Below are 24,433 nucleotides of genomic sequence, written 5' to 3'. Positions count from 1 at the left end.
ACAGTGGCTGCTCAGGAGAAGCTGAGGGGTGTGTTCCTCATCTTGGGGGGCTTAGGGTATTGTGGCTGAGAAACGAACGTGTACCTGGATCACTAACCTTCAGCGGGGCAGGAGCTGCAGGCGCCACCCCAGACGCTCTGCTGTGTAGTCCAGTCTGAACGCCCTGCAGACCGTGGGGCACACCCCACCGCGGCTGTGGCTCTGCTTCAGGAGCCAGTCAGCTGCTCCCAACCAGTCTGTGGTCGTTGTGCAGAGTGTCGACAGAGAATGCTCCGGAGAGGGACCGCTGACACTTAGGGAGCTTAAAAAATAGCTCCCAGTTACCACCTGCAGCAAATGTGTCTGAAAATGAAAGGTTTGCATCCCTACCTTCCTGCATTCTCACCCATGGTGCTTCCTACAAATGGACCCACTGCTCGTGCCAGAAAGACCCCATTACCTGTGCCTTCCACCATCATTGCACTGCCTTTGCCTGGCTGGATAACTGGCACACACCACATGGAGAGGCGAGAAGCAAGTGTGCTTGCGCACACGCCACACACACGCACACCTGCTACCTTCACATGCAGCATGGGGGGGCAGGGGGTAGGCCCCTGGTAGGGCTCCTAAAGAGGGTCCTGTCCACACGGATGTGGAAACAGGCAGGAGACAGTTCAGCCATCAGAGCGTCTCGGGAAGTGTCATAAATGGTTGTTAAGGCTCATAGAGACAGCAGGCTCCACCTTGGCTCTCTTTTCCACAGTCTCAGGCCAGAGGATGCCATGTGCCCAGCAGCCTGTCTCTTAGAGCTGGTTGGAAAATCCCAAATGAATGCAGGAAGGAGGGTGAGGAGTCTTTTACTGTCAGTGACCGCAGTGTGCTGCAGCCCTGGAGACTGGTGGCTTGTCCCATGGCTGTGGAGGTGACAGAGGCTGAGGACCCCCATGCTGTCACTGTCCTGCCGGGCCTCCCTCCTGGCCAGGGGCAGAGGGGCTTCTGCTCCAGAACTGCTGCAGAGCCCACCCTGTGAGGCCAGTGAGGTCTGAGCAGCTTCCCCCCCACCCTCAGATTGCTGCTTGCCTGCTGTGTGCATCGCCAGAACGGCGTGACCGCGTGGCTGCCCTGGAGGGGATGGGACGTGTTGCTGACTGTCCATGGTGTGCCAGGCCTGCCCCACATGCTTACAGACATTGCTGCAAACAGGTTGGATCTGCCTGTGAAACCCCATCTAAAGGGACCTCAGGAAATCTGGCCCCAGCTATGACAAGGTCGCTTCCTCCTTGCCCTCTTGGAGGTTGTGGGAAGGCCCCGGGGCCCTGCCCTCAAGGTCAGACCTAGGAAGATCTCTGTAGACACTCAGGAAGCTTTAGCTTCAGGTCTCAAGCTTGGTTGGGGAGATTTTTTGAGAGGCCACATGCTTGGGGCCCAGCCTTCCTGGATGGCCCCAGCCAGGCAGTCCTCCCGGCTGTCGCTCTCGGGACTGCCGTGTTGGGGGAGGGGCGCTACTGGCTCCTCTCTGCGCCCCTCCATCTGTACCGGACGCCTCCTCGCTCAGGCCCCTGCCACCACCCTCGTTCTCTGAGCCTCAGAAGCTTCTCAGCCAACCATCATTGTCAGTTCACCTGTTTATTGAAGCAAACTGCCTTGGCAGAAAGAAGGGCAGAGACTTTCTGGAGCCTGCTGCGCCGCCTCTGTGTGGGTGTGGGAGGGCGGGCCGAGTGGGAGGGGCAGGGAAGAAGGAAAGCGGGAGCCTGGCCACGCTGCTTTCCGAGCCTCTGTAGTGGGACAAAACAAACTAGCATACTAATGAGTCATCCTTTCAAACAGCCTTGTATATGTCACTTATTTTGCCAAATTGAGGTTTTCCTGTTACGTTCAGTTTGTGTCCAACTGTTTTCAATTAATAATATATCATTAACATATTATCATGTCAGTAAATAGTATTTGAGATAATATATTTAATGGCCTTGTAGTAATCTGTCCATTGGAAGAATCATAATTCATGCAGTTCTTGATTTTTGGAAACAGCGTGGTCAGTGCTATTGTAAACAATACTGCGACCCTCTGCCTGGCTCAGCGGAGCCTCCCCGACTTTGCCGTGAAACATTGTTTCCAGGCGCAGATGTGGGAGAGCCGCGATCGGCATGCCCGTCTCATCGCGCTCTTGGGTCTTGTGAGCACAAATATAATCAATGTTTTCCATTTTTACCAATATTATAGGTGAAAAAAGGGTCCCTGAATTGTTTTAATTTGTAGTTCTTTGCTTTTTAGCCAAGTCAAACACTTTGAACATTTATTTATTCATCGTGTCTATTTCTAATTTTGATACATTTGCTCATATTTTCTGTGAAGGTATTTTAGTCTTTTGTTATAGGGTTAAATTTTTATAACCTTCTGAGAGAGGTGTTATTAATACTGGAGTCCAGGAAATGAAACTGAGGCTCAGAAAAGGGCCGAGGCACCAGCACTGAATGCAGGCAGTTGGAACTTGACGCTCCCCTTGGTCTCATTCCGAAGCCCTGTCGCCTCCGCGTGGTGCTGCGTTGAACCGCCCCGTCCCGCCTCAGTGGGAGACACATGTTCATTTATGTATTTTAAGGGTCAGCATTTCGGCACAAAGCCAAGTAGGTCTTCTGGTTATTAGACTGGATTAGATCATTTTACATTTTGAATCAAAGCTTGGTTTTAAAATTTAAAGTAACATAAAATTTTCTATTAACCTCAGTTAATTAATAGAAAAGTCAGGAAACTTTCCCTAATTTTCACCCTATAGAAGGGAATGAGCGGGGTGGAAGGGCCAGGGAGGAAAGTAGCTCTCTGACTGAGCCCGAGGGATCCTGCTTCTCAGGGCCCGGCCGCTCTGTGGGGTCCTGGCGCCTGTGAAAGCCAGGAGGGCGCGGGGCTCCCTGCCTGCAGGAGGAGAGGAAGCACAGGCTGCCTTCCCTCGACGACACGCTCCTCACTGAGCCCTCTTTCCCTCCATTTTCACTTTCTGGACTTTCCATATCTCCGTGGGGTGAGAGTTTTCAGAGTTAGGGAGCCGCTTCCCAGTCGTCCCCGTTGGCCAGAGCGCACGTGGCCAGGCTGCCTCCTGGAACCCACGTGTCTCAGTGGGCCTCCGGAGGCTCCCCGCCGGCCGCAGTTCCGTTTAACTCGGGCTCTGCTATCTTTGTGGGCTTCTCCCTCAGCTCTCACCACACAGCCCCGACGGAGGAGGAGTGGTCCCGGCAAGGAGCCGCCAGGACTGGGAGGAGCAGCCACAGTTTGGGCTGAAATCACGAACAGACGTAATAACTGAGAGAGTGGGAGCAGCAGGTGGGCGCAGTGGGGGAGGCTCTGCTGGGCCCGTGGCAGGGACAGGACAGGCGTCGGCTTCGCTGCTGGTGAGCGGAGGAGCCGGCAGCGTGTTGAGCCAGGAGGACTGATTGGAATTATATTTCCACCCCGACTCCTGCGGGGTGGGAAAGAACAGAAAAACGAAGAAAATTAAAAATTAGGGCCTTTAATTAGAGATGGTGGTGGCTTAGGCCCAAGGTGGCGGGAGCAGCAGTGGCAAGAGGAGGGGCGGTGAAATGTGCGTAGATTCTGGCATTTTGAAGGCAGGGCTGAGAGACACTGCTCACCAGACGGATGGACAGCGGCGGCCGAGTGGCCCGAGGGCAGTGCCCAGCAGGCGTGTGGGGCAGGGCGGGAGGTGGGCTGCGTGTTGTGTGATTTTACAGAGGGTGCTCTGGGTGTGAACCCAGCAATCTGGCACTAGTGTCCACAGTCCCATTTTTTACGAACTGTTTGACATACAGCTGACATTAAAAAACGGAAACTTGGACGAGTTACAGTTTGCAGTTCTGACATACACACTTGTGCAACCACCACCACAATCATGGTCATCACCCACGAAATTCCATGCCCCATGTCATCCGTGTCCCCTCCACCCAATCCCACGCAGCCTCTGGCGTCTTCTGTCACTGTAGCTCACTTGGCATCTTCTAGAATTTTCTGTGAGTGGAATCCTTCAGTACATTCCCTTATCTGTCTACTTGGTTTCATTCAGCGTGATGATTTTGAAATTCATTCATGCTGCTGTGTTTATTGATGGTTCACTTTTGTGTATGGTGGCAGTGAGGCTTGAGGTTAATTTTTGTCTTTTTTTTGCCCATGGATGTCTAATTTTCCCAGCACTACTTGTTGAAATTAGCGTCCTTTCCCCTTTGGGTTTTTTGCTGAATGCCAGTTGGCCTTCAATGTTTGGATCTCCTCCTGGACTCTGTTCTGTTCCATTTACCTGTATGTCTGTCCTCACTCCAGCACTACACTGTATAATTGTAGCTTTTTAGTTACTCTTGAGATCAAGTGAAGTAAGTTCTCTACCTTTTGCTTGTCTAAAAGTTTACTTTCATCATTCACACTGTCAGAGGGCGGGGGCTAGGGTGGGGCCTGTGAGGCACCGGAGGCTCAGAATTAAAGAGGGGCCCTCACGGGCCTGTGTGAGCCCCACCTGTCCTGGCCCTACAGCCATATATGTCTCAGAAATAACTTGTCAGTTCTAGGATTTTAATTTCCTTTGTGTTGAATCTGGAGATAATTTGAGGCAGAATTATGAACAAGGTGTATCTTTCCATTTACTTATATTTTCCTTAATTATTTTTAGCAATGTTTTGCAGTGTACTGGCCTTGTTTGACTCATCGTTTATATTTAATAGTTTAATACAATTGTAAATGGTATTGCTTTGCGAATTTTAACTTGCAATTGATTGTTGTTAGCAATTTCTGAATACTGACCTTGTGTTAAGCTTACTTATTAGTTCTAGTGGCTTTCTTTTGTAGGTTTCCTGAGCTTTTCTATATAGGCAGTGATGCTGTCTGGGAATAAAAACAGTTATATTCTCTCTTTCCAATCTGGTCCCCCTTTATTTCTTTTTCTGGAACCTCCAGTACAATGTTGAGAAGAAGCAGTAAGAGTGGACATCTTTGCTTTTTTCTGGATCTTAGGAAAACCATTCCACTTTTCACCATTAACTATATGTTAGATGCAGGTTGAAGAAGTGTTTTTTTAATTTAGTTTGCTGAGGGTTTTCAACATAATTGGAAGTTGGGTGTTGTGAAATGCTTTTCATGCATCCATTGAGATAATTGGGAAACCAACCTCGCAGTCCTGGATAAACCCCACTTGATCATGATGTGCTTGCCCCTTTTGAATTGGAGTTAAGCTTAGCCAGAGTATTTTAGCTAAAGTGTCAGGTACTTTTAAAAAACTTTGTATTTAGGTTGAAAAGGGATATTAGTTTGTAGCTTTTTATATAGTAAACCTTCTGTCTGGTTGTCTAATTGGGGTAGTGCTGGCCTCCTGGGATAAGATGGGATGTTCCCTTCTCTTCCACATTCTGAAAGAATCTGTGAAAAACGGAAACTGTGTTCCTTAAACAAATGCGGAATTCACCAGTGAGGCTCTCTGGGCCTGGAAGGGCCCCCCCTTGGGAAGATTTTAAACAAGAGTCTAATGTTTTAGGAGATACTGTAGGGACCTGTTTCTTTCTGAGTATTTTGTTGTTGTTGTTTTTGTAGTTTGCGCCTTTTAAGGAAGTTGACCATTTTATCTGTTTCTTATGGTTCTGTTCTACTCGTGATAAATTATCCACTTCTTTTGTTTCATTCTTTAGAGATGTCGTTTCAGGGAGTTGTTTGCCTGGTTTCTGAAGGGAAGCCAGCTGTCATTCTTGTCTTTATTTTTCTCTGTCTTTTTCCTCTAGTTACTTTACTTTTTTTTTTATCATGTGCTTGGGTGTAGATTTCATCAGATTTAGAAAATGCTCGACCATTCTTTCTTCACACACTTTTTCTGTTTTTCTTTCTCTCTTCTCCCCTTGGACTTAAACGGCATGGATATTATTAGATTGCTTAAATGGTTCCATCTCCTCTAATGATCTGTTAATTTTTTTTAGTCTTTTCCCCCCTCTATGATTCATTTTGGAGATTTCTTGTTCCACACTTTAAAGTTCATTCATTTTTCCTCTATGGTGTCTAATCTGCCATTGATTTCATCCAGAGGTCTTATCATCTCAGATGCTTCAACTTTTATTTGTGGAAACTCATGTACGTCTTTTCTTTCTTTCCTAATGTGCACATATTGTCCTTTAACTTCCTGACCATGTGCTGTGTGTCCCTAATACTTACCTTCTGCTTCCGTGTCCGGTGGTACTGAGTCTGCCACCTGCATTATTTCCAGCTTGTTTCTGTTGATCGCCTCTTCTCCTCATAGCTGTACTGTCCTGTTTCTTTGCACGTCCTGTAATTTTTAATTAGATGCGGACACTGTGAATTGTACGAGGTTGGGTGCTGAGTGCTTGATTCCTTTCCTTCCTTTAGGTGCCCCCACCCCTCCCAAGGACACAGTTATGTGACTTTGGAACATTTTGATTTTTTAGGACTGGCTTTGCAGCTTTGGGAGGCAGGTTGAAAACAGCCTGTTACTCCCTTGTCTAATTCGACCCATTTCTGAGGACTGTTAAACATGATCCTTTCAGGTGATTCTTCCATGGACTCAGACAGTTTCCACACTCACGTGTGCTAATTAAGCCTGAGCTATAGACTCAGAGTGAACTCTGCAGGTTTCTGGAGGGCTGTTCTGTGTCACTCTGTCTTCTTTGGGATTCTGCCTTATGAATTCCAAATTGTCTTGGCCTCCTCAAGCCCCAAACTCTCCCCTCGACTCAAAAACCATTGAGCTCTGCCTAGGTCCCCCTTCCTGTGCCGGGAGAGCCTCCATGTGCCCAGCTCAGGCTCACCCCACTTGGTGCTTAGCTCTTGAGCATCACTGCTCAGCTATGTCACCTGTCCGGTGTCTGAAGACTGGTTTCATATGTTTGGTTTTTAGTTATTTCAAGTGAGAGGTGAGTTCAGCCCCTATTAATCCATCCTGTCAGCATCTGTACTCTCGTTTTCCATGCTGTGTACCCCTGTTCTTCTGGGCTTATGTTCTCAGGACTTTACACTTGGATCTGCACCCTTAGCTTGGTGTAGATGGAAATGCTTTGATGTGTTAAACACAGGGCTACAAGCTTCAGAACCATCCCCTCCAGGGCTCTGGGCCATGCAATTTTATTTTCAAATAATCTTTGGAAATTTTTTTGTATTAGTTCAGGATTTTAAATTATAAGGGCAATTAAAATTGTAATTTTCTGTCAGCTCCTTGGGGATAAAAGGACATGAGGTGCTAATGTGAAACAAGGCCTCACTCCCAGTGTTAGGGGTAGTTGTACACAAATAAAAGCAGGTTTAAATGTTCTCCTGAGATGAACAAAAAGGTTTTACAAACAAAATAATTAAAGTGGTTTGCAACAAGCAAGCAAATCCAGCCGCTGTTATATTTATTTTCCTGCTTGAATATGTGCCTGGGGAGTAAGCTGGAAATGGGAGCCCCAGCTGGCTCCTAGAGTTTTACCAGTGGAGTAAGAAGCAATGGCCTTGTGTTATAGAGACAGTCACGTAGGTCAGAGTTTTACATATTAAACTTTTGAGGTTCCCATTATTTTTGTATGCGACTCCGAGTACCTCCTTTCGCCCTTCCTCTCTTCCTCCGTCACGCCTCCCTCCTCCCGCAGGAGCGTCTGCCAGCCTTGTGCTTAGCCCTGGGAAGGCAGCGGGCTATGGAGACACGAGCCCTGCCTGGGGAGCTGGCTCTGTTTCTGTCTCCAGTGTGGACGTGTGACGGGCTTCCTTCTGGTTGTGTGTGGGGCCCACCGAGAATCCGAAGTGCCCTCGGAGCCGAGTCAGACGTGTAGGCTTCGGTAAAGGACCAGCGGGTTGCGCACCTGGGCGAACGGAGTTTCCTTACGCAGCCCTTCCCGCGGTGATTCCACGCGGCTCTGCGGGGGGCGCAGGGTGGCGCGTGGGGCCACGTGGCTGCCTGCGGACCTCCCACTCAGGCTCTGCCCTGAGTTGTGGAACTAGGAAGACTCTAGGTTTGCCTCGCCCTCCAAATGGCGGACAAAGCTATTTTTAACCCTTCCCTATACGGCTGTTGTAATGCTTTTAATATCCAGGCCCAGGGCTACATATTTCAGGCCCAGTTTAGAGCATATTTCAGGAATATCACATCTGAAAAAGCCAGTGGAAAGTTAGTGATCGCTGAGCTGCTTCTGGGAAGTGACCTGACCACCTTAGGTGCCCTGAGCCCGTCAGAATGAGAGGAAACTGCACGGCCAGTGGTGGTGATGGGCTGGGAGGCCGCAGAGCTGCAGGCTTGGTGGCAGCAGGAAGGCAGGAGAGGAGGGAGGCGAGGACGGGGGAGAGGGAGGGGAGCGAGAGGAAAGGCAGATCGCGGAACAGGCAAGAAGGAAGCCCACGTAAGAGACAGGAGGAAAGGGAGAAAATAGTCAAAACCATCTTGAGAGAGAAGAACAAAGGTGGAGGCATCAACTCCCTGATTTCAAGTTATATTTCAAAGCCATTGGAGTCAAAGCGGAAAGCTGTTGGCCTAAACCCACACACGTGGCTGAGTGGAGCAAATAAACCCATACATACATTGTCTGTTAAGTTACAACAGAGGACCCAGGAAGATAAAAAGGGAAGGACAGTCTCTTTGATAACTGGTGCTGAGCAAACTGGACAGGCACATGCAAAAGAAGGACGCTGGACACCACGCACACAAATGAGCTCAAAATGGATCAAAGACGTGATGTAAGACTTGGGACCATAAAACTCCTGGAAGAAAACATAGGCAGTAAGCCCCTCGATCCGTCTCAGCCGTGACATTTTGGATCTGACACCAAAAGCAAAAGCAAGCAGACAGAAAGAAAGACAAATGGGGCCACATCCAACTGAGAAGCTACTCACAGCGTAGGAGACCGTCAGGAAGGCACCTACAAATGGGAGACGATATTTCCAAATTACAAATCTGAGAAGGGGCTTATATCTAAAATATATGAAGAACTCATATGATTTGATAGCCAAAGAAACAAAGGAAAAACAAAACAAAGACCCCCGATTAAAGAATGGGCAGAGGATCTGAACAGACATGTTTCCAAAGAAGACAAGCAGGTGGCCAACAGGTCCATGAGAAGGTGCTCCACGCCACTCACCACAGGGGACACGGAAATCCCAACCAGCAAGCTAGCGCCCCGCCCTGAGAGTGGCTGTTACAAAGAAGACGAGACGACGGGTGCTGGCGAGGACGTGGAGGAAAGGGAGCCCTGTGCGCGGTGGCTGCCGATGGGAACTGGTGCGGCCGTGATGGAGAACAGCGTAGAGGTTCCTCAGGAAGGAAAGACAGAACTACCGTATATCCCAAGAAAATGAAAGCACTAATTTAGAAAGATATGTACACCGGGTTCATTAAAACGTTATTTATAATAGCCAAGATATGGAAACAGCCTAAGTGCCCGTCAGTGGAGGAGTACGTAAAGAAATTGTGGTGTGTGTGTGTAATGAAATATTATTCAGCCATAGAAAAGTGGAATATTGCCATTTGCTACAACAGGATGGAACTCCAGGCCTTTATGCTAAATGAAATCAGTGATGAGACAGAGACAGACAAATTCCATATGATCTCTTATATGTGGAATCTGAAAAAAAACAGAACAAAAACACACAAAAGATGAAGCTCTTAGATACAGAGAACAGATTCAGATTGGTGGTTCTGAGAGTACAAGAGGCAGGGGTGGGGTGGGGGGTGACGGGGACTGGAGAAATGGGTGAATTCTTTTTTAGTTTAAATAAGTTGAATGAAAATTAGAAAACAAAAAGAATTCCCAAGTTTAAGAGGAAGCAAGCAAGCAGAGGAGAGAGCTGAGGGGAAAGGTGGGGAAGCCTCCCCATAGCCCCCCAGCCTGTCCATCACCAGCTGGTCTGAAGATTCCCTGACTGTCTCCAGTAAATGCTGGGGCGTGTGTGGACCCCTGGCTCGTCGGAGGGCAGATCTCCACCTTGTGCTCATGGTCAAATATAATAGAGTAAAATTGAATAAAATGTGGTGAAATACAAAATCAATTAAATAGAATAAAAGAACCATTAAAAATACCAAGTTCTGGGGACTTTGGGCTTCTTTCTCAGGCAAGAGAGCAGATCCTCCTGGTAAACCAATGCACAGGGAGCCCGAGGGGACATCCACCCTCCCTGTGGCCATAACCAGTGCAAGTCTTCAGGAAGCAAGGTCAGCTGCCAGTGCTGGCTGATCTGAGGGGCCACTCATGGGAATGGCTGTGAAGGTGCGATGGAGGAGAGCGCTGTCACCTGTGTCCGGGGAGCCCCGTGTAAGAGGAGCAGGCAGAGTGCTGGCTTATTGTGAGCAGAAACCATTTGTGTCATTTATAAAAACGAAAGGACACAATGGAGCACTACGCAGCTACAGAAAAGAAGGATCCTGTACCCTTCGGGACAGTATGGATGGACCTGGAGAGTATTATGCTAAATGAATTTAACCAGTCAGAGAAAGACAAGTATCACATGATCTCATTCATATGTGGAATCTAAGGAACAAAATAAACTGATGAACAAAATAGATTCAGTGACATGGAAGCATGGATCAGACTGATGGATGTCAGAGGAAGGTGGGGAGAGATTAACCAAAGAACTTACAAGCATATATGCCCAGCCCATGGACACAGACAGTAGGTGAAGGCCTGGGGTGGGGTGGGAGATGGGTGGAGGGGGGCAAAGGGGAGAAATACTCTCAACAGTACTCTGCAATACTCTAACAATAAAATTTAAAAAAATGAAAAATAAAAAATAAAAGAATCCATATCAATTTTCAGCCGGTGGGCCACTTTATTTAATGATAAGGTGGTTGAAGACTGGTTTGCTCTCTCGGCAGGAAGTCCAGTGCGTCCGGGGTCTCTTGGAGTCGAGCGGGAAGGACCCCCCTGTGGGCTGGGTGGTGCTATGGGCTTCCTCAGGGTTTGGAGGAGGCTGCGGGAGCAGTGGGGTGAGAGGAGGGGCAGAAAAAGGGCCTCTCTGGCTTGCCAGAGGCCAGGCTAAGGCAGATCTTTTGATGGCTTTCAGAGGCTGTAGAAAGAGCTTTGGATTTTGAGTTGGAGGGACGAGGAGCACTGGCTGCAAGACTCTGTGCTAGACATGTCACATCTCATTGAATTAGTCACTGAATTACATCAAAACCCCGGGAAGGACTGTTATTCCACTCGCAGATGACACTGAAAGGAATTCAGTGCCTTGTCCAAGTCACACAGCCAAGAAGAGGAGAAGCCAGGATTGGATCCCAGAGCCACCTGGTTCCATACCCTGCTCACTCCGCTTCACTGTGTAATAGGCAAGTGCTCCTAAAATGTTAACAGGGGGCTCCTAGACTTACTGTAGTAATCACTATGTTATATACCTGAAACTAATATAATATTTTATGTCAACTATAATTAAAAATAAATTTTAAAAATGTTAACATGCCTGTGAACCACCTAGAGATCTTTTCAAAAGGCAGATTCTGAGTAGACAGGCCTGGGGTGGGGCCTGAGATTCTGCATTTCTAACAAGTCTGTGGATGATGCTGATGCTCTTGGTCCATGGCCACACTTCTGGGAGCAGGGGAATCCTCTCGGCTACTCTCTATATCCTGTGCACAATAGGGAGACTCATGCATACTCCCAAGAATTTTTAGGGGACGACCAATGAGACAGAGCATGTCCCTGGTCAGAACAGCCACTCTGCGGGGGCTTCCCTGCTGTCACCCTGCATCCGGGAAGGTAACAGCACTCGGCTTGGGCAGCACCCCCTACTCTTTGTCGCCAGGCTGTCCTTGTTTCTGCAAGGCCACGGGCCTGACACAGGGACCGTCTAAGAAGACTTTTGACTTTGGTGGGAGTAGTTCTTCATCACAACTGGATTGAAATCTCTTTCTGCTTTTCAGCTTCCCTCAAGCCAGCCTTGTCTGTGGAGTTTCTTTACTCTCATTAACTTTAGATACGGACACTGTGGTTTCCAGGAGGGAAGTAAACTATTACTTCTCCAGAATAATGCTGGTATCACACCAATGTCTGATAGATCTAGGTCTTTCCAAGGAACAAAAGGAAATGACTAATAATGTGATTGCATGGCCTATATAAGTCTAGAGATCTAAATACATGTTTAAAAATACTTTCCTGATGTCAAAATGTTCAGAAATTTTACTGCTCTTAAAGATCAGACAAATACTCTACATCTGTTTTGCCAAAACATATTCTTAGAAAAAGGAAATTCCTTCCATTTAATTGCTATTTTGAAGATTCATCCTCATTATAAACACGCATCCGCCTTGCTACACCAGCAACATGGAGTGGGACAGCTCGGCGATCCCGTCTGTCTTACATTTTACACATATAATTGAGGACTCTGTGCCCACTTACCAGTCACATTAAATTCTGTATCAATGAGCTTACTTTTGACTATAAGCTACAGAACAATCTGAATCAATTTCCTTAAATGGTCTGAGAATATATTACCTCACCGTAGAGAAGGCTCAGGGACAGGCCACCAGGTTCCAGGGCCGGACGACCCAGAGGCTGAACAGTGTTCCCAGGACCCTGTCCTGTCTCGTCCTCAGCGTGCTGGGCATCCCTCCAGGGCAGTCTCCCGTGACTCAGACCTCCACAGGCAGAAAGACCTAGAGCTCCTTGGCCTTCTTCTCAGGCGTAAGCAGACCTCAGAACCCCAGGGAGAACTCCTTCACACCTCAAAACCAGAAACGAAGCCACGTACCCTCCTTTGACTGCCGAAAGGAGTAGGACGGCCCAGGTTGGCCACACCAAGCACCGCGCGTCCGGTCGGGGCGCTCACCACCCGGGTGCCGTGGGGGAGGGAAGGCAGCGTGGTGGTGTGGGTTTATTCAGCCGGTTACAGCTGCGCCGTAGCTCCCCATACACACTCCACTGCTGCTTTGATTGTTTCTGTTGTTACATCAGAGGCCTGAGCAGACGTGAGGAAGAAGCAGCTGAGTCTGACGGACACAGAGTCCCGCGTCTCCAAATTGCTCTGGCGCTGTCATCACTTTTAAACTTTCTCAGAGTTAGCAACGAGGGGGACTTTGAAATCTGTGGCTCGCTCCCATGTCTGCCGTTCATCACCTATTCTGAGTCAAAGGCTTTGAAAATCTGATACACCTGGCCCTCTCCGCAGGAAAATGCACGCCTGTGTTCTTCACTCGGAACGGGGAGCCCCTGCCCTGGGCCGGAGGCGCACCGCCCGCCCGGCCGGCCGTCTCCGCTGGCTCCCTGCGCGGGCTCAGCTCTGCTTCTAACCAGTGAATGGGGTGTGTCTCCGGGAGGACGTGAGGATTGGCTTTTCTTTCGAATCCACCTAACTTTTCTTTAGTCTTAACTCTTTGTATGTGAAGTAGAGATTTGTAGAGGTTTCCTGCGAATTTATTTGCCTAAAAATGAAGATTGTCTAAGATTCAGTGTGCACCCTTAGTACAAAATTAGGGGCAGTATTTTTATTGCTCAGTGCGTGAAACAAGCCTTACTTTTTATTGTTTTCATAGAAATCTCTGTAAGTGTTAAGAGGCACAAAAGAGTCTTTTCCCCGACTGGCAAGAAGGATGTGATGTTAATTGGAAACTCCATCCTGTTCTCTACTTGTTTTAGTTGTTATAATATCTTTGTTATCGATCTACAAATACTCCTTCCACTGAAAAAAGCCAGTTCCAGCCGCGTTTTGCTCCCATTCTATCCCAGTTCCACCATCAGCACGCACTCCCGACCTCGCACTTCACCTGCCTCTAAAGCCCATCCGTCTGAAGCCTCCCTGGCCCGTCCCTGTCACCTCCAGATGGTCTCCAGACTGAGCGGCACTGATGGGGACCTGTGGGCGGGACCTGGGAGCCAGGGCGGGTGGGCGCGGGGCGCGGGCGCGGGAGCGGGACCAGGCCCCGGTGCGCTTTCTGCCCCGCTGAGGCCGCGGGGGTTTCCTGAGGCCCCTGGGCGCCCACCTGGAGCGAGGGTGGTTTGGTGAAGGCCAAGGCGGGGAGGCGAGGGGGGAGGGGCAAAGGGAGGGGGGAAACGTAAGATCAACATTAAAAATGTTTAGTTAAAGAATAAAACTAAAATATTTTTTAAAAGAATACAATTGGAATTTGGTCAAATGGAGAAGGCTGCACATTCTTGCCTCGGGCCCCTCAGAAACAGCCCTTCTAATAATGACAGTAAACCTAGGAAAAGGCCTGCGAATGAAGCAAATACAAGTTTTAGCATAATAACTGAGGTTTAGTCAGTCACACAGCTAAGGCATATTCTGAAGTTTGGGAGGAAAGAGACGGAACATTCTATGTAGAAGGTTCAGCATTCTATGTACAAGGTCTTTATGGAGCAATGATCAGCCTGAGTGATGCTCTGGACCTGATATATTTAAAATATTTTTAAGCAGATCACGGAGCAGTTAAGAGTAATGTGCACAAGGCCAAATGAAAGTGAGAAATGAAAACTCTAGGAAATGTGTGAGCTTCAAATTTAGCTTTTGCCGTGAGTCTGTCGGCCAAACTGTGGCGATGTTGAGCAGCTTCTGTTGTGGCTGTGGGGGCCCAGAACCCATGAGGCCAGTGGGGGAGCCGATTAAGTGTAGGGCCTAATGAAAGATCCACACATAAAGTTAAAGCTCAGACTCAGTTAAGGGCGAACTGGAAGTGAACTCACTGGGCAGAGCGAACAGCCAGGAACATTTTCTGTCTTGGCTTTGGAGTTGCCTGGAGGGAAGAAATTTTCCTGAAAATTGGCAACCCCCAAGCAGGCTTGTGACCCAAGTCGCACCCAGGCTTCCTAATAAAGCTCAGGGAACACTGAGTATTAAATGCCATGGTTACAGGTTGGCGCTGCTCCTAGGTGGGAGGTAGAGAGAAGCATAAATATTCTCTGGAGTGATGATAATTCCAGTTGGATTTAAGGAATTTTTAAGAAAATTCTAAGGAAAATAAGATTACATACAAGAGAGAAAGAGAGAAAGAAAGAGGGAGGAGGGAGAGGGAGGAGGGAGGAAGGAAAGAAACAAGCCGCCAGGAGTGAGAACCAGGGAAAAAAGGCAGTTTAAAGCGATTTGAAGTGACTTTAGTTTTAGAATTGCCTGACATAGGATATTAAATAAATAGGCTCTAATATGTTTAAAAAATTAAAAGAAGCTGGAAAATATGATCAAGGAATAAAAGACATTTTTAAAAAGAAGCAGAATTAAGAAAGAAACAAACAGCTTCAGGAAATTAAAAACCTAATAATTGAAGTTAAAAATGAACATTAAAGTGGACACATATGTAGAGAGAATTAATGAACCTGAAATATGAAGCGATTATTTGGAATGCAGCCTAGAGAAACAGAGATAGAAGGTGTGAGAGGGAGGTTAACACACATAACACATGGAAGGACAGTAAAATCTAATACACTATTGACTGGATTTCTAGAAGGAATTAAGAGGTAATGGGGGAGAAATAATGTTAAATGGCATTGTGGTTTAGAATTCTCTAGAATTATTGAAAGATACCGAAGGTCAGATGTCGGAAGCCCAATGGTCAGGAGCAGAATAAAGATGGAAAAATCCACACCTAGGCACCTCCAGTGTGACACTGCAGAGCACCAAAGACCAAAAACCTAAGGAGCATCCAAGGAGAAGACACAGGTCATCTTCGAAGGAGGGGCAGTCAGACTGATTCCCAAACGCTGGGGGTAGTGGGCTGAATAATGGCCCCCAGAGGTTTCTGGGGCCTACTCCCTGGAAACTGTGTGTTACCTTCCACAGCAGAAGACTTTCCCCAAAAGGGATCGAGTGAATGATCTCGAGGTGTGGGAATTACCTCGGATTGTCCTAGGGGGCCCTAAATGTAATCCCAGATGTCATAGATGTCACTGTAAAAGGGGGATCTGTGTGGAAGAGGAGAACACCATGTGGCCACACAGGAAGAGGTGCGCGTGAAGAGGCTACAGCCCTAGAAACGCCGACGGAAGCTGGGGGAGGCTGGCGTTGTCCCCTAGCCCCTCTGGAAGGGGTGCACCCCTCCTGTGATGGTTTTGTTATTGCAGCTCTAGGAAACGATACATTGGGCAAGAGTGGGACTGGGGGACCACACCCTGTTATCTCCCGTGTGCTGAGAGAAAACAGTAGTCAGCTTAGGGTTTTATTTTTAAGAGTGAGATCAAAATAAGACATTTTCTAGCAAACAAAAACTCAGTTTATTATCAACAAACCCACATTAAAGGAAACTATAAGTGAAGTATTTCCGGAGAATGATCACAGGTATAAAGTTTCATGCCTAGAAAAGAATGTTTAACCAATGCATTGATACGCACAGGTTCAATAGACAAATAATAACTGTGTAAAGCCATGAAATGGTGTGTCCTAGGAGGGCATAAAGAAAGAGAGAATTAAAATGCTGGGCATTGTTATCACATCAGTCAGGAGGCCAGTGATTAATATCAATAATATTAGATAAATATTGAAGAAAGGAGTAAAAACACTGATTAACTTAACACTTTGTTATATATATTAAAATATCTGAGATAACCAATGAAAGAATAACATTGAGCATATAACTTTCTGAAGAGAATAAAGTAATAAATAGAAAAAAATTATTCCAAGGGGAAGCAGAAGGAAAAAATAAATGGAAAATGTGTAACATGTAAACAATACAGTAGAAATCAATCCAAATGTATAAGTAACCATAGCCCAATATAAATAGATCAAGATTTCTACTAAAAAGTTAAAGATGGATGTAAAAAAAATCTGGCATATTTTGTTTACAGGATCCCCAACTAAAATGTGAGACAGAGGAAGATGGGCAGCAAAGAGATGGAAAAGAAAGAGGGGAGGGACCCGAATAGAACCGGTGCGACTGTAGAGACGCCTGACACCACAGACCACAGGGCAAGAGGCATTACTAGGAGTAAAGAGGGGATATGAACAACGATAAAACATTTCGTCCAGCAAGGAGCTGCAGTGCCACACCTGTGTGTGACTAACAAAAACCTTAAAATGTGTTTTTTTTTAAATTTTGAAAATATAGGCTGAATACAAGGCGAAATAGACAAATTCCTGATATAATGGACCTAAAAACAGACCACTGAGCCAGCAAGTGGACACTGAATGTTTAGGAGATGTTCACGCACGCTGACCACGCGACAGGCCGCAAAGCTGAGCTCAGTGCACGCCAGGGCCAGCACACGGCCCCCATTCTCACACCACTGCATTTACACTCGAAATCAGTAGGAAGGTTACTGAAAAATACCCTCAGGTTTGAACATTTTTGAAAAGTCGGCAGTAAATTACTCATGGGTCAAAAATAAACCAAAATGGTGGGATGTAGCTAAAGCAATATTGGTGTAGATTTATTATCTTAAATACTTCATTTTCTAACGTAAAAGATATAGGATTCATCAGCTAAGCTTCATATCTAAAATGTTGGAAAATAACCACTTAACAAATCCAAAGAAAGTATAGAAATAATAAAGGGTAGAAATGAATGAAATGGAAAACCAGCACATAACGGTATCAATTAAGACAAAACATTTTTTAAAAAAATTCATAAAGTAGACAAGCTTCTAGCATCCAAATAAGAGAGAGGACCCAGATAAACATTGTTAGAAATGGATGAGGGCACATAACTTGAGATGCATTAGACAGAGTAGAAGCTGTAGAGAGACGTGGACAAGTCATGCAGAGCAACAGGAGAGTTTGCACAACATGGCTGAAGTTTTAGAAAAAAATGATTTAGGACAAAGAATTAAAAGCAAACAAAATCTCTATAAAACAAAGAGGTATAATTAGTGATAAAAATAATTCTTATAAAGGAAACACTGGGTTAGATGAGGTGATAGGCTAGTTTTACAAAACATTCTAGAAACTAGAGAAGCTATCTGTGGCATGTGGCAAAGACGTAGTCTCCAGAATTTTAAAAAAAGTTAAATCAATATGCAAGAAACCCAACCTGATAGAAATTGGGCAACAATACAAGCACAGGAAAGGAAGCACAAACGATTCAGAAACGGATGAAAGACGTTTAACCCTTTCAAGGTTCAGGGAGAGGGAATGACAATCCAAAGATGTGTCAACTCCGACTCCCTAGATGGACGGATCTTAGGAAGTTGTACACCGTCGCCTGCGGGCAGGAGGCGCAGCGACAGGAACTCTCTGAACACGCAGGCATGAGTATAATTAGGACAATCACTTTGGAAATTTGATAATACCCAGGAAATTTGAATATGTTCATATTCTCCTATCAAGGAGTCGTATTCTAGGTGTGTACTCTAGAGAAATTCTTATACAGGTGCACTAAGATGCATACACAAGAAAAATATGCATAGAAGCTTTATTTATAATGGCAACCAAACAAAAACATTTAGCTGGAGTCAACAATAGAGTAAATAAATGGTGGCATGGGCACACAATTTGTGTGCAGCTGTGAAAATGAGTACACCGGAGCGGCGCCTGTCACCATGACTAAATCGCAGAAACCGAAAGTGAGACCAGTGGGTTTAAGGCTCGGTGAGTATTGGGGTTATGTAGAGAGCTAATGGGGGCACAGACGCCTTGCTTGTTGCCAGGGACAGGGCTGCTCCCCTGTGGTTCTGTGAGCTCCTGGGTGTCCTGAGGTGGAGAGCCACTGACCCGGACCGCGGAGGAGGCAGGGCGCAGACTGCAGCTGACAGAAAGCCGACGGGTGCGTGCTGCACATGATGCAGGCGCAACATGACCGAGGCCGGCTCTCGGGCGGAGGAAGGCTCACTGGGGCGCAGGCACCTGGCTAGGACGCAGGTGATTTCTCAGCTGGATGGAAGGCACACTGGCATCGTTTTATTGCTCAGACCTTTATGTAATATTTGTGAGTTAAATATATTTTACAACATGAACTTTAAAAGTAATGAAATGAACCAGATGATTTGGAGTCTGCCCTCCGGGGAGCGTCTGGGTGTGGCATGCTACTGTGGTCTCCAAAGCAGCCTCGCGGCCTTCCGCGGGGTCAGTGGAGGTCATGCGTATCTACACTCTGTCTTGCTGCTTTGCTCAGCAGCAGCACTCTCTGGAAGAATGTTCGGCTGGGACAAAGTGCAGGTTTGTTTTCCAAGTGGATTGTGAGAATTGGCTGCTTGGATTGCCCCCTGTGGCCGTAGGAACCCAGAGGTTGGGCCCCTCAGGCTGGGCCAGGCGCAGACCTGGTGTGCAGCCCAGAGGCATTGCTTGGCAGGAGTGAGCAGGGAGTGAGTCGATCGATGCTGGTACCTCTATGGTACTAAAGGGACCCAGTGAGACCAACAGGACTGGAGAGGGCTTGGCATGGAGCTGCTGGAACTGACTGATGACAAAGGTTTGGAATTCTCCAAAGGTGAGGACACATTCGTAGGAGAAGAGGTGACCCTTTGCATTGCCCCAGAGGGATCTGGGGAGTTGCCTCTGTGGGTCTTTCGATCCTGACTGCAGCTGTCTCTGTACCGGACGCTGAGAACAGGCCCAGAATCACTGAAAGGCAGGGAGCGGTGCACTGGCAGACAGCACATGCGCTTGGCCTAGAGTGAGTGGATGGGGCCTGGGATACGGGAAGAGGAAGATCTCCAGAGACCCAGCAGATCCTCACAGCAAGGAGGCATGTGACAGCTATTGGGTTCGGGAGACCTGCGCCAAGCTCTCGAGGAGTCCTAGGTGGGCAGAATGATAAAGGAATGGCCCGGAGACTAGGCAGCTGGGGGTAGGGCTGAGTCCCTTGTTTACATGATTGCCTCTGGCTCAGCCCAGGTGCTGCCACAGGTGGTCAGGGAACGTGATGGTTACACTTACCAGAAAGGAACCTTGCAAGTCAGGCTCCCTACAGATCCCCAGGGTCCTGCTTGGGGTACATGATGAGTGCTCAGGCCACAGAAGTTCCTTCTAGGAAATTGAGGATGCAGAAGAGTTTTAATAAAAGAACTTCAAAGAGCTGGTTCTTTAAAAAGATTAGTAAAATTGACAATCCCCTGGCTAGACTCACTAAGGAAGAAAGAGAAAAGACTCATATAAACAAAATCAGAAATGAAAGAGAAGTCACCACAGACATCACAGATATACAGAGGATCACACTAGAATACTATGAAAGACTGTATGCCACCAAATTCAGTAACTTTGAAGAAATGTCTAAGTTCCTAGAAATATACAATCTTCTTAGACTGAATCATAAAGAACTGAAAAATCTAAATAGATCTATTAATAGTGAGGAAATTGAAACAACCATTAAAAGCCTCCCCCAAAATAAACAGTCTAAACCAGATGGCTTCATTAGTGAATTCTACCAAACATTCTATTAAGATTCGATACCAGTCCTTCTCAGTCTCTTCCAAAAAACTGAAGGAGAGGCAATACTTCCTAACACATTTATGAAGCCAACATAACCCTGATACCAGAATGTGGCAAAGATAACACAAGAAAACTACAGTATCTCTGATGAATCCAGATGCAGAAATCTTAAACAAGATACTAGCAAATCGAATATAAGAAAACAAAAAAAATAGTACATCACAATCAAGTGGGGTTCATTCCAGGGGCACAAGGATGGTTCAGCATACACAAACCAATCAATGTGATACACCACATTAACAAAACAAAGGGCAAAAATCTTATGATCTCATCAACAAGCATTTGATAAGATACAACATCCATTTATAATTAAAACACTCAATAAAATGGCTATAGAAGAAAATACCTCACTGTAATAAAGACCATATATGACAAACACTCAGCTAATATCACACTCGATGGTGAAAAAAATGAAATATTTTTCCTCTAAGATCAGGAACAAGACAAGGATGTCCACTCTCACCACTCTTATTCAGCATAGTACTGGAAGCCTAGCCAGAGCAGTCAGGCAAGAGGAAGAAATAAAAGGCATCCAAATTGGGAAGGAAGAAGTAGAAGTGTCACATTTGCAGATGACATGATTCTGTCTATATAAAACCCTAAAGACTCCACTAAAAAACCCCAAACTATTAGAAACAATAAACGAGATAGAAAAAAGACACAATGAAATGGAAAGATATTCTGTGTTTATGGATTGAAAGAACCAACATAGGTAAAATGAGCATATTAACCAAAGCAATATATAGATTTAATGCACTCCCCATCAAAATCCCAAAGACATTAAAAACCTTATTTATTCATTTATTTTTTTAATCATCACCTGAGGATATTTTTTCCATTGCTTTTCAGAGAGAGTGCAAGGGGAGGGGAGGCGAGAGAAACATCCATGTGAGAGACACATCGATTGGTTTGCCTCCTGCATGCTCCCTGACCAGGGCCGGGGATCGAGCCTGCAACCAAATCATGTGCCCTTGGCCAGAAATGAACCTGGGAGCCTTTAGTCTGCAGGTCAGTGCTCTAACCACTGAGCAAAACTGGCTAGGGCCCAATTACATTTTTTAAAGAAACAGAGCAAAAAATTGCCAGGTTTGTATGGAACAGCCAAAGCAATCCTGAGAAAAAAGAACAAAGCCTGAAACATCACACTCCCTGACTTCAAATTATACTGCAGAGTAGTGATAATCAAAACAGCATGGTGTTGGCAGAACAGACGCACTGACCAATGGAGCAGAATTGAGAGGCCAGAAATAAGACCACCAGTATATGGGGAAATAATTGTTGACAAAGGAGCCAGAAACACACAATGGAGCAAAGAAAGCCTCTTCAGTAAATGGTGCTGGGAAAATTGGGAATCTGCAATGCAAAAGAATGAAACTAGATTGTTTGACTCCAAATACAAAAATTGACTCAAAATGGATAGACCTAAATATAAGACCTAAAACAATAAATGACCTAGAAGAAAACATAGATACTAAACTTATGGGCCTTGGTCTTACAGAAGATTTTGTGAATTTGACCCTAAAGGCAAGGCAAGGAAAGGCAAAAACTTCTGCACAGCAGAAGAAACTGCCAAGAAAACAAAAGGAAACCAACCGCACAGGAGAAGATATCTGTAAACAGCTCCGACAGGGGGTTAATACCCAAAATATATAAAGAACTCATACAACTCAACACCAAACAAACAAGGAATCCAGTAGAAAAAGGGGCAGAGGACCTGAACTTCTCCCAAGAAGACATACAAATGGCCAACAGATATATGAACAGATGCTCAGCCTCACAAACTGTTAGGGAAATGCAGATCAGCACCACAGTGGGACACCACCTCGCACCCGCTGGCACGGCTGCTATCAGCAGGACAAGTAATCACGGTGTTGGAGAGGCTGCCGAGAGAAGGGAGCCCTCCCTCGCTGCTGGTGGGAACGCAGACGTACAGCCACTGTGGGAAACAGTCTGGCGATTCTTCAAAAAATTAAGAATAAAGTTACCATGTGACCTAGCAACCCCTCTTCTGAGTATCTACCCAGAAAACTCGAAACATTTTTCTCAAAGATATATGCACCCCTGTGTTCATTGCAGCATTACCCACGGTGGCCAAGACATGGAGACACCAAAGGGAAAAGGGGGCCAATATGGTGATGGAAGAAAATTTGACTTTGGGTGGTGGGCACACAGTGCAGTGTACAGATCATGTATCGTAGAAATGTACACTTGAAACCTATGTGATCCTATCAACCAATGGCACCCCAATGAATTTAATAAAAAGTAAATTAATTAAACAAAACAAGTAAGTGAGAAAAGGAAAGGTATGTGACATATCCATTTCCTCTCCCAGGTGCTCGGGCTCTGATTAACCCCTTATGCATTTTTCTCCTAGATAAAAAAATCCTTCCCCAAGTCCTCTCTTTGCTTCTCCGAGTGAAGCCAGCTTCTCCAGTCATTGCTCGTCTCTCGGTCCGCCTTGGGGCTAGAGGAGTGTGCCCCTCTCCCCACGGCCCCGCGCCGTCCTGTCCTGTGTCTGTGCTGCTGCTTGAACCCAGCTGGTCCTGGCCCGTCCCCCCCGTGTTCCCGAGATGTGAACGCGTTGCTCTTTCCCTGCCTTTGATTGTCAGTTGGTTCTGGTCCAACAAGATCATCTTCCCTTAAACGGACTTTTGCCTGAAATACATAGGTCAGTGGTTTAAACCCAGATTCAATATGTAATAGCACTTTAATTCTTTCGAGATTGCGGCAGTTCAGTGTACTTGGGAACTATTGATCATTCCCAAGGAGGCCGCCCTTAACTTCTTACTCTCCCAGGTCCAGCATGTGGCTTCCACTGAGCGGTCTCTGCACTCATGTCGCACCCCTGGGACAGCTCCTGAAGCACGCGGTTTACCTTCGCTCCGAGCTCTCGTTCTCACAGGGGCTGTGAAGCAGGTGACCGCTGGATTCTAACCTCAGCTCCATGTGCACCATCTCTCTGTCTCAAAGCCAGACACATCATCTGCAAGGAGGGAGGCTGGAGAACTAGTTTAAAACATGGTTGTGCACAAAGCCCTGCCTCACCACCAGCGACCGATCTGGCCACTTTCCTCAGCCTGAGCCCTCCCGCTGCTGAGACCCCGGTCATGTGTGTTCCACGTTTGTCATTCCTGTGCTGTACTCAGCCAGGAGCACTTTTTTTTTGCCTCTGGAATTCTTTCTTCATAGAGCTGCCAGAGGTTTTTAAAAATGTAAACCTGCCTGTGGCTTGTTTGTGCCTAAAACCTTTCAAGGCTCCTCACCGTCCTTAGTGGGCGGCTTAGCCAGCTTTGCCTGGCCCAGGACAGGGCTCCAGGGCTGCCCCTGACCAGCCCTCCTCTCTGCAGCTGCCCTTCCCCCCAGGCCCTGGGAGCCACGGTCTGCTCCCATTTTCGGCAGCACCACCACTCGGCGTGGCCCTGCCCCTCTGCCCCCTCACATGCAAGCACTTTGCTTAACAAGCTCATCCTTCAGGTTCAGCTCCAGTGCCAATTCCTCAAGAAGCCTCGTCCTGGAAAAAGCCCCGCGGCTGGCTCCCTTCACTATTTCTGTGCTTGAGGGTGCTCATTTTAAATGCAATAATAATAGGATCGACCTCATAGAACTCCTCGGGCTGCTGTGAGCAGTGAATGAGATGATGTGAGCGGAGCTCCCCGAGCTCCTGACATGGAAAGCAATGGATTTCCTTTGCTTCGAGGCTTCCCACTGTGCCATCTGCATATTTCGTCCTGTGATGACCTCAAGCCTCTGGACAGGATCAGGCCAGACTCACAGCCACATCCCCAGTGCTTAGCACAGAACACTGAGAAGGTGCTGGGTAGATTTTGTGCTGTGAATGAATGGATGTAGTTTCAAAATCTGTATGCAAATCTTTAAGAAAAATAATTGAATTATTAACGAATTAGAGGAGACTCGCTGCATTGGTCAGTTATGTCAGAAGGAGCCAGCTTTTCTTGCCTAAATTAGATCAATTAACCCAGCAGAAAATCCAGCCGTTGTTCCCCGACGCTGACCATGACTTCTGACATCGCTGGTTCTTAAGAGCCTGATCCCGTGGGAGCCAGCGCAGTGGCAGTGTAGCTGCAGACTCCTTTTTCTGGGCTCAGGGGAGATGTTGAGTAAGCCATTTCATTTTAGGGTTAGCAACTATTATTTGTAAACAAGCAACTGATGTGAGCTG

The 24,433-nt window shown here is 46.7% G+C and overlaps 1 protein-coding gene across 2 annotated transcripts in view; it reads left to right on the top strand.

Annotated features, from left to right (window-relative positions):
- Positions 1–24,433, top strand: part of GRID1 (glutamate ionotropic receptor delta type subunit 1) — a 624,630-nt gene that overhangs the window by 402,585 nt on the left and 197,612 nt on the right. The gene's annotated exons all lie outside the window — the stretch shown is intronic.

The sequence above is a fragment of the Miniopterus schreibersii genome, assembly GCF_964146895.1.
Source record: "Miniopterus schreibersii genome assembly, chromosome: 14".
NCBI lineage: Eukaryota > Metazoa > Chordata > Mammalia > Chiroptera > Miniopteridae > Miniopterus > Miniopterus schreibersii.
Note: the sequence above shows the minus strand (reverse complement) of the source record. Positions and strands in the feature narration are given on the sequence as shown.